Source organism: Nelumbo lutea, chromosome 2, assembly GCF_056320005.1.
Source record: "Nelumbo lutea isolate HS-2025 chromosome 2, American lotus-T2T, whole genome shotgun sequence".
NCBI classification, from domain to species: Eukaryota; Viridiplantae; Streptophyta; class Magnoliopsida; order Proteales; family Nelumbonaceae; genus Nelumbo; species Nelumbo lutea.
In genome coordinates, this window is record NC_142685.1 from 3,621,539 (window position 1) to 3,632,681 (window position 11,143).

Below are 11,143 nucleotides of genomic sequence, written 5' to 3' on the forward strand. Positions count from 1 at the left end.
CGGTGGATTTAAAATTTTAGTGGACAGTCGAGTTTTTTTTCATGTGTTATCGATGGAAAGATTTACATCTATTTTCTATATAAATGTTACCCTATCTAATAACTAACATAGTTTACATCGATAATAGAGTTTTACGTTAATTCGCATTTATATGAAAACAAACGGTCTTAAAAAGCTTTCGTTTGGCTAAAATTCGATTTAGATTCTACTACAGTGGTCTAATTCGGTTGTGTGTTAAGGGAGGGTATAAACACCAACATATATATAAGTTTAAATTTTTTTTTCTTTCTTTTAATTTTTATAAGAGTAAAATACAAAAACTTTCCCTGAAGCTTATGACAATCATAAAAACCTCTTCTCTAATTTCAATTTAATAAATAATTTTTCTGAACTTTTAAAAATTTTGATAAATACCTCTCTTCCATTAATAACCCCAACAGAAAACGTTAAATTAAGCATTAGTTTTTCCTTCTACATACATTTTTACTAAAATAGCCCTGTTTGAAACTCAATAGAAAACCTCCTCCTGTCTCTTTATCCTCTTTCATCTTTTTTTGTGCTTGGAGGCCCTAGACCATGGCAAGAGACTAGTGAACTCTCTATCTCTATTCTTCCATTGCTACTACTACTTTTTGCTGATTTCACGGTTTCTCTAGATCTTCCTCAGATCTCGCTAGCTCCTTGACACCGAAAACCTGGCTCCCTCATTCTCCTGAACACAAACACCCACATTGAGGATAGTAATTAGTATAGAGTACTAATACTATACATGTGGACTGCTCTTCACTTTGGGCAGATCAATTCTATGAATTGTCTAGCTCTAGCCTCTAGGACTAAAGAAACAAAGGACCAGTTTGGATAATTTAACATCCTAATTATAGAAATTATTATAAATAAAAGTGTTCAATTAAATGCCACTTCTCTTAAATACTGAGAGCATGTCCACCTTTGCCCGAAGATTCAATGCCTTGCTGAAATAGTCATGCTCACTGAGGCCAGAGCAAACATCATATGTGTTTTCCATGTATTTTTCCATAGGTGGAGACTCACACTGCTCGGGCATTTGATGCTAGGCCAGTAGCTATATATACAAGTCCTTTAAGTTCAAGAGCTGCATTGGATCAACAAGGGAATATAATCATGGTGAGAACTTTAAAATGTGTACAATCTAGTTAGAAATTCCTTGAAAATGATGCCAATGGCTACAACGAGCTACATCAACTAGTATAATTAGTTCCATTAATAATCTAGTCATAAGATCATATATAAACATAGTTTGAACTTCAAGAGCATGTGATAACTAAAGTGTAAACCAACCTCATCAAGATAAAATGGGCTCATATTGCATTATGTAAAAACCTTCCTGTCATTAGAGTAAGGCAGCAGGCCTTTCAGGTTGGCCAGTCTTGGGAAGACAACACCCTGTATGCACTGGTTTGCTTGCAATAAGAACCACTCCATTGCAAATTATTACCATGCTACACCCATGTTAGATATATCAAGCCAAGGATAAAACCAGTCACAATCATCTCCATGGGAGGTGCGAATACAAGAACAATAGTGCCAAGAAAGCTATAGGAATTAGGGAGCCATGCTATGTGTCGATGAGAAACCAAATCCCAACCACAGGCTAAGGATTAACTAGGACTAGGAGAGGTGATGGTTTGTTGGTGAGAAGATTCATTACCCCACCACCACTTTTTTATAGTCATGTAGCTGCAATTTGTTGTACATAAAAGGAAAACCATTGATTATTGATCCATGGAAAACTAGATAGATAGCGCGACATGTCATTCATCTTCTTGCTACACCTTGAAAATTAAAACAAGGCCGGAATAGCATTAAAATTGTAATTATCAATTTAACTATATATATTTGCATTAAATTGTAATTATCAATAAATACTAAATATATTGAAATTGAAATATTTAGTGATACATTATTGCACTAAATAATCTACTTCAATTTAAAGTCATAATCCATTTATGTTCCATTTGAAAATAATAAAAATTAATTAACCATAATAAAAATAATTTAGTAAGTTACTTAAAAAAATAAAAATAATTATTAATTAACGTTATTGATAATATATTTATTAATATAATAAAAAATAATTTAACTAATAAAAGGAATAACATAAATTAAAAACGAATATCAATTTAAATTAATATAAAACTAATACAAAATTATATAACGATTATTAGTTTTATAATTAAATTTTATTAATTTATAACCAACTTAAGTTCCACTAAAAAATAAAAATTTATATAGTTAATTAAATTTCATAAGGAATTTAAATTTAATAAAAACTTTATATACTTAAATAAATTCATTTTTTACTAATTTAAAAAATGAATAAAAATATTAGTTTTAGACATAGTTTAATTATTTTAAAATCAATTTAAATTTCATTTAAAAACAAGGAAATTTATAAAAGCCTCCTTGGGTTTTCTAACAATCCTATGAAACTCCCCATTGTTTTGACCTTAACAAAAACCTCCCTTATTATTTTGAAAAAAAGTGCAAATACGTTCCTTTAATAAGCATTCCAAATAAAAAATGTTAATGTAATGCATTAATTTTACTTCACTTCAGCCTTTTTACATTTGTCAAAGGAGAGTAATAAGAATTATTCTTTGAAAGTTGAAACCTTAAATTATGTATGGTAATGCACTAACAATGATAAAAGGGTATTTTGGTAACTTTAATGTATTTGTTACCGAAGAGTCATGGGAAAGGAGATAGTTGCACTTTTTTCTCAAAAATATAAGGGAGGCCTTTGTTAGGGGTCAAAACACAAAGGTGGTTTATAGAATTGTTATAAGAGGATTTTTTATATAATTTTACCTCAAAATAATACAAAAATAATAAAAACCAATAAAATTTAATAAAAAATATTTTTTTCAAAAAATTAATAAAAAACAGCATTCAGATACAAAAAACATAATACAAATTTATCTAAAGAATAGGAAATTAGCCACTCTCACTAAAATGCAATTTAGATTGTAATCAGATAAACTAGACATAACCCCCAAAAAATAATAGTTGAATTGAACTTAGATGGACACCATTTAATTTGAAATGTCATAGAGCTCCATCTTTAATTTTGATGATAAATAAAGCTTGTACATCACATGGGTCCTAACTAGTATATTTACATAGAAATTACATCCTCTCTCTCTCTCTCTCTCTCTCTTGGTTTCACAAATTACATCCTCTCAACGCTTGAAAATTGTCTATGTTATATCAGCTTGTCCTTTCCATTTTAAAATTAAAATGTTTTTTCTTAAATGGTGTGGCAGATTAATATTGCTTTGATACAAAAATTTTTATATAATTAGTATGTATATATACTTACGAAATGATACAGAAAATGTTTTAATTTCTATAATATAAAATGTTTTATTTTATATTATATGATGATATACTATATATCGTACAATATAAATTATTATATATTAAATATAGCTATTTAATAACATAGGCTCAAATCCCTGCCAAACCATACCCAAGCTTATATTTTGGACCCGAGGTTTGGGCTGACTTGGCCCAGCCCTGGGCATGGGTTATAACCTTTATCACACATTAAGCTTGGCCCATGATCACCCCTGGTGTTCACCGTTAACATTCATTAGTTTTTGAAATGTGAAGGATAGTTTTCTATTTTTTTTTTTAGGGAAATTCGTTTATCTCTCTAAATACTATAAAAAACTTAAAATGTTTGTGATTTCCCTTTTAATACTTATCACTTGCTTTGGTGTTGTTTAGCAAATCTTTTTAGGAAGATCTTCGGGCAGCTTAGTTGTATCTTTAAAAATCTATACCGTTTGATAAATATTTTAGTTTACCATGATCTACATAGCTGTTAAATGAAAGCCTTTAGGCTCAGATTGGAAGGAGTGCAAATGCTAATATGTAGAGTGCAAAACTATGTATTTTCTATTATGTTGTATGTATTTATACTGTACAAATACATACAAAATAATACAAAATACAAGGCTTTGCACTCTATATATTTGTATTCGTACTCCTTCCAAACTGAGCCTTATGCACAGTTTGGAAAGAGTATAAATACAAATATGTACTGTACAAATACATACAAAATAACATAAAATACAAATATGTACGGTAAAAATTCATACAAAATATAAGGTTTTGCGCTCTACATATTTATATTTGTACTCCTTCCAAATGGAGCCTTAGGTACAAAAAAGATACGAAACATCATTTTGAAGCGTCTAGAATTTTAACTATTTTGAACTTTTCATAAGCTTTTTAAGGCATAGGTTTTTTTCTGATTTATTGTATTCTTTCATTGCCAAACAGAGAATGACCAAATTTTGATTTTCCAAGCTTTAAAAAGCCTAAAAAACCATACAAAAAGACTTGGCAAAGGCCTCCTTAATTTTTTTATTACCATGTAATCTAAATGAGTTGAAGAGGAGAAAAAGGAAGACTTCAGTTAATGTCATAATAGTCTTGACATCAATAATTATTAATGCTTTGTAGTTTGGTTGATGAGCGTTTCAAGATGCACTTCCCATGGTAAAAAGGCATCGGATTGATTTGAATATTATTGTTGAGCACCGTGGTTGGCACGCTTTTCTTCAATACGCTAGAGAATTTGGCTGACAAGTTAAAAAATTTGAGCTACATTATGATAATGTCATGGAGACATTGTACAAACACATTGTATCCCCACTTACATTGCCTGAAGGTCAAATTTAAAGGGTTTTGATACCAAGAGCAAAGTCTCTTCTATGCTCCATATATGAAAGGCTCTTGAGAAGCGAACATTAGAAAGTCCTTAAGGGGAGCTTATTTGATGACCCTCAAAGTAAGAGTGTCAATGAATCGGTTTTGGACTGGATCCATTAGTCCAAAATTAATTTGGATGGATTGAACGGATCAACATGACATATTGGATTGAATCAATCCAGAACAAAATATGTATTAGATTGGATCGAATTTGGTTGGTCCATAATGAATTTATATTGGATTGGTTTGGATTAAGCCAATATCTGGTCTATTGATATAAGATAAGAATATAGCTGTTAATGGATTGAGTTTGGATTGAAAACGATCTAAGTTAACATGAATTTGAACAGATTGGACAGTCTAGACATTGAATTGGATCAAATATTCATCAGATTGAATTGGACCTGGTCCATTTGTAATAGATTCACATTGGACTGGATTGGATTGGACCAAATCCAGTCCAATTGACACCCGTACCTCAAAGACAATCTTATCCTTCTACTGGAAGATGCTTTGAAGCATCTCCCATGGTTATCTGATTCTCAAGCTATTCACAAAGCAACTATGCTCTAAGCCCTGCAGCCATTATAGCACTGAACTAGATCTCAAAGGTACCTCAACCTAATTTCTTCTTTTCGTTTTCTCTATAGACTGGAGCGTATCTGCTATGCAACCTGCCATTATGCATTATAGAATTGATCTTAGACTGCATAGGTATGAGAATGCTCTTAGACATGTTTCAGCTGGAGATGTTTATTATGAAGATTCTACGAACTGTATGAAATAACCCTAAGCCTTTTTTACCTTTGGACTTCGATTTTTTGTTGATCTTGCAAAAAGGAATGAATTTCTTGATTCATGGAGAGATCAATGAGGGTGTTACAGTACTCAAAGTTATGTTTGACTCGACACATTCCATCACTTCTAGTTCTAGGTAATAATATCAGGGTCCACTTCATATCCCTAGTCTAATTCATGAGAAGAACTACTTGAAGTTGAAGTAGGGCTATCTGGAAGAATTACACCTTATAGAGTAGACTGGAAGGTCTCACACACAGTCCAACGTGTCAATATTCAATATCAGCCATTAAAAACATCGATGTCAAGCTTTTATTAAGGCTCAGGTTGGAAAGAGTACAAATACAAAAATGTAGAGTGTAAATCTTGTATTTTCTATATATTTGCACTGTATATATTTAAATTAATTCGTATTCTTTTCAAATTGAGCCTGTAAAGAATATAAATACAAATATATAGTATGAAAAACCTTGTATTTTGTGTGTATTTGCACTGTGCATATTTGTATTTATAATCTTTTCAAGACTTAATTTGAAAATAGTACAAATACAAATATGTACAGTACAGATACGGGTTTAAAAATATAAAATAGAAGGATTTATGTTGTACATATTTGTATTTGTACTTTTACTAAAACTAAGCATAATGATGCGTTTGGAAAACGATGCAAATAAGTGTGAATGCAACTATGTAGAGTGTAAAACTATCCATATAAAATACAAAGTTGGGTTAGTTTTAAGCTGACAAATTTACCTTCTAATCAAATAGGCTTTTAGCTGTAATGGTGCAAACACGAGTTCCAATAAAGCATGTGCCTTTTTTTATCAAAAGCCCACTTTAATACAAATTTACTTTTTTTTATTGATGTATTTTTACATGTTATTATCAACATAAATATACTTTGAAAAATGTATTTTTTGTCATTTGTCAATGCATAAATGCAATGTTACCAAACAAAAGTAAAAATAAATTAGAATGCAAATTTACCGTGAACGAGGATTTACACTCCATTTGCATCATTTTCAAACGCAGCCTAAGTTGCAATCAATGCCATTCTACTAATCATTAATACAAAATTTTTATTATTATGTAAAAGTTAAATATATCCCCGCTATAGAAAAATGGAGTCAATATCATCATGATTCATGAACTACTTCAATCCGAATTAAAGCCAACTGCTAACTACTGCCACACACGGAATGATTTTTTTTTTTGGTGAAAAAGATGTTAAAGTAAGGAACACAGAATTACCACAACCTGAACGAACAGAAAATAGAAAAAACAACAACTACACTACTCAAACTAAAAAAAAAACAAACAGCTAAGACACGTCTGATGCTAGGGAGTTAGAAAGACAATCCAGAAAGGCTTCAGTCCAAAAATTACACAGGTCAAGGCTTCAACTGTGAACTGGCTACGTAAAAGGGCCCGGCCGGGCCTAGGCCTGAGAATTTTTACCGCCTCGAAATCGAATGAACCCATTTTCTGCTTGTTATTAAAGCTTGGGCTGGGCCTGGGGCCAGACATGCTAACATGCCCAATTGCTCAGCCCTAGTTGATGGGTTTGGCTTTGTTTGGGAGGATGACTACCCTAGGTCAGGTCTGAAAGAACCTAAGTCAAGTTGGAAAGAGTATATATACAAATATGTAAAATGTAAAATCTTATATTTTTTATATATTTATACTATGCATATTTTGTGTTTGTATTCCTTTTAAACTGAACTTTAAGAAGATTATAAATACAAATATGTATAGTAAAAAACCAATACAAAATAAACCAGGGCAGGCCTTCCCTAGCTTGATCATTCTCTTTATCATTTTGTGGTTTACATGTGATCGGTTGACATTATAGCTTGGCCACCTTTCTAACACCTGGTGCCTCACATGCACATCCTATCAAACATCTCCCATAGTTATCAATTATGATTCATGAGAGATGTTCTCAATGTACGGTAAATGTGCATGTGAGACACCCATTTGTGAGGAACAGATCCCGTCTCCCTTATATTATACTTTTACCCTCAGTCATTCAAATATATTAATTTAGAATTATGCTATGATACCATAAGCAATCGACCAATATCATAAAATAAAAGTGGTAAACAATGTGAATCAGTCTAGTTAGAAACCCCACTCCCCCCTCCTCATACCCTTAAAGTCAACACGAAGGGTGCTACCTCTCGAGGAGAGAGTGGTGCGCGGTTGGTTATTCAGCATTCACCCAGAGATTTTATTGTGGGTCAAGTCAAGCACTCAAACTGTCCCAGTCTCTTTATTCTCTCCAGAGGAAGTTGAAGCTCGGGCCATTCTCTAAGCCTTGACTCTTGCCTCTTCTCTGGGTCTTTCCCACATTCTTGTGGAGAGTGACTATCTTTCAGTTATCAAGCTTTTGTTGGAGGGTTTCCTAATAACTCCTTGGCAGTTAACCACTGTTATCGGTGAATGCAGAAGCTTGTCATTCCATTACAAACCTCGCAATTGTAGCTTTGTAGCATATAGATTAGCGGAGTTTGCTTATACAATCCAAAGAATCCATAATTTCTAGAAAAGCATCCTTGAAAATTGGGGGCAGGGTAGGGAGAGTTGATTGGTCAAAAACATTACAGCAGCATAGTTTTTTTCGTTAATTTAAACCGATAATTTGGTAATGGTCCGTCGAATATTTGGGGCCTTACTATGATGGGCACCCGCGAGGTATGTTTTTAAGGGCCTAGTAGACCAAGATACTTATCAAGCAGTCTTGGTATTTAAAGACAGTGCCCGAAAAACTCAGTACATCTTTTGGTCTGCTGGGCTATCAAAAGATATGCATAAAAAGCCTTGCCAAGCATCACAAAATTCATATAAACATGTAGTGTGCAAAATCTTATATTTTGTGTTCACCTGTTGTTTTATACTTCTTTAAAAGTATTAAAGCTCAGTTTAGATGGAGTAAAAATATAAATATATAGAGTGTAAAATCGTATATTTTATATTATTTTATTTATATTTATATTTGTACTCTTTCAAAATAGGCTTAAAACTCATTTGGGAGTTCTTTTTTAATTGAACTGCATTAACTGAACCATTTCGGAAAAGCTACCTGAGATAGCTTCACCAGAAAGTCAAGTTTGCAGCTCATGTAAGTCTACTTTTGACTTTTCTACCCACACTCTACCTGCATTGAACTCCAACCACAGTACCACACATCATCATCTTGTTGTGCATTCCAATGTACTGTGGGTAGAGAGAGTGGACAGGAAATCTGAGTTACTTTTAGGGGGTGTTTTTTACTGCATGTTCCAAAAACAATTTAAAACTATGCGGTTTGAAAACAAATTGCTTCTTAAAACCAAATACAGGAAACACGTTATAGAGGTGTTTTTTGTTTCCAAAATTAATACGAAAAAATGTGTTTTTGAGTTTTTGTTTTAAAAAAAACATGGTTTTATCTAGTTATTTAATGTCATGTTCCATAAATCATATAATTTTTGTATCACAAAATTTGTTTTTGCTTTCAAAACCATCAATTTGAAGCTCTTAAAAAGATGTCTTTTTTTTTAAAAAAACAAAAAAAACCAACCTGTTCTTGCCTTTCAAAATAAAGAATACAGTTCAATGACTTGTTTTTTTTTTCAATGCACCAATTTCAAAAACAAATAAACCCTTAATATACCAAAAATTCACAGTATTCTTATTGGATCCATTAAAATTATGGCCTTCTAAATGGGCCCTACTCCCCATAAACTCAAATTTTCCCATGGGCCTTAATGTGGATCGTTCTATTTTAACCTTGCCCCATACTCTCAAATATGTGGCCTTAACATTTGAGCTTTGCTTCTGGAAATTCATTAGAATAATGGAAGGGTCTAACTAGAATCCATTTCCAGTCCTAAAGATGGAAATCTAGTTAGTAATTGATTAAAAATCGTTCTTTTCATAAATGGAAAATTACCAACCTTCTTTATAAGGTAACTAGAGCTAATCAAATCTCTAGTTAATCAAGGTACATCTTCCCACACATGAAAATTAGTCAATGAGTGAAGATTACCAACCTTCTTTATAGGGTAACTAGAGCTAATCAAATCTCTAGTTAATCAAGGTACATCTTCCCACACATGAAAATTAGTCAATGAGTGAAGAGAGGATAATGGATGATAAACTATTTTCTCCAATGATGACAGTAATTACAATAATTTATTCACGAAAAAAGAGCAAAAATTAATAAAATCATCATGGGAAAGAAGAGATTAAACCAAGAAGTCTATAAATAGGGGTTTCTTTCAAGAGGGATGGGACTTTGGGTCAAAAACTAAGTGAAGTAAAAAAAAAAAAAAAAGATCTTAGAAAAGGAAAAAGCACATACACCATTTTCTCAAGAGTAAAACTATAACATTCTTGGAGTTTTGCAAAATCCTTTTCTTGATTAAGCTTTTAAAGCCCAATTAAAACGAAGCAATTCCCACCATTTTCTGAAGTATGGGAGCACATTGTCCAATCCTCATCTTTGACTCCTATGCAAATTTTCAAGTTGTAAGAAGTGCATCATTAAGAGAAAAGCAGAGGTGCCATACTTTTGTAAAAGTTTAAATATTAAAAAAAAAAACTATATCCTATTTATTTATTTGTCTTCAATTTTCTTGTATTTGAATTTATTCAGAGGCATCGTAAAGTTTAAATATAAAAAATTATATCCTATTTAGTTATTTGTCTTCATTTTTCTTATATTTGAATTTATACACAATTTGTGTTGACAACGCCTTCCTACCAAAATGCTTGTGTCTAACAAGTATTTAACACAAAGAAGAAATTCTTTTTCTATTGACCTGATGCATGTAATTGAAAGTCGGCCATGTAGCCCACTAAGCTTGAACATAACAATATATGACATAAAATAAAACAAAACAAAACTTGAATCTTAGACCTGAATCCATTAGGGCATATTCCTTAGTGAATACCATGACCGAATAAAAAAAAAAAAAGACAAAGGTTACCTTCAAATGTCATTGCCACCAATTGATCTATTGAACTCGACCTCTCTCTCTTGCCTTTGAATCACCAAATATGCAGTAGATTGTTCCTCTATTTGTAAGTCAATAACCACGGCTTGGTAATAGATCTCCACTCATCAAGATAGTCACTTGATGAGAGCAAGGACTGATTCTATCCCATTGAGTCTTGATGGATCCTTTCTCTCTCACAATACTGTTGATAGGAACACACAAGAGTGGAGGTTCAGTGGTAGAGAGTGCATGCATTGACTAGGAGAGAGGTCCTCTCTCTTATTTTCAATTATGTAAATTTCATCTATCAAGAAATTATCCTAAAAAGATGGGGATTAATCCCTAAATTAACAACTCCACTATTCCAAAAAGAAGTAAACTTTACCAAAAAAAGGGTTTATTTTGAAATTTAAATTTCTAATTTAAAAACCCTAAAATCAAATGTTGGAATTAATAGTGGGGAAAGTTTTAATTCCAACCGCCCATTTCATTAGCTCTTATTTGGGTGGTTGGGATAAGGACCTTCCAAAATGGATGGTGGCCACTATGATGGGCTATAGTCCAGGTCCTACCCATATGCGTGTTTTCTAACAGTTATTATAGGA

General features: G+C 32.2%; 1 long non-coding RNA gene across 1 annotated transcript; it reads right to left on the reverse strand.

Moving 5' to 3' along the window:
* Nucleotides 1–424: 424 nt before the first annotated feature.
* On the reverse strand, nucleotides 425–10,794 carry LOC148868132 (uncharacterized). The gene is made up of 3 exons (XR_016106681.1): nucleotides 10,530–10,794; nucleotides 947–1,111; nucleotides 425–712 (listed from the first exon to the last, which is right to left on the reverse strand). It is a non-coding gene; the product is annotated as an uncharacterized LOC148868132 (long non-coding RNA).
* Between the last annotated feature and the right edge of the window lie 349 nt (nucleotides 10,795–11,143).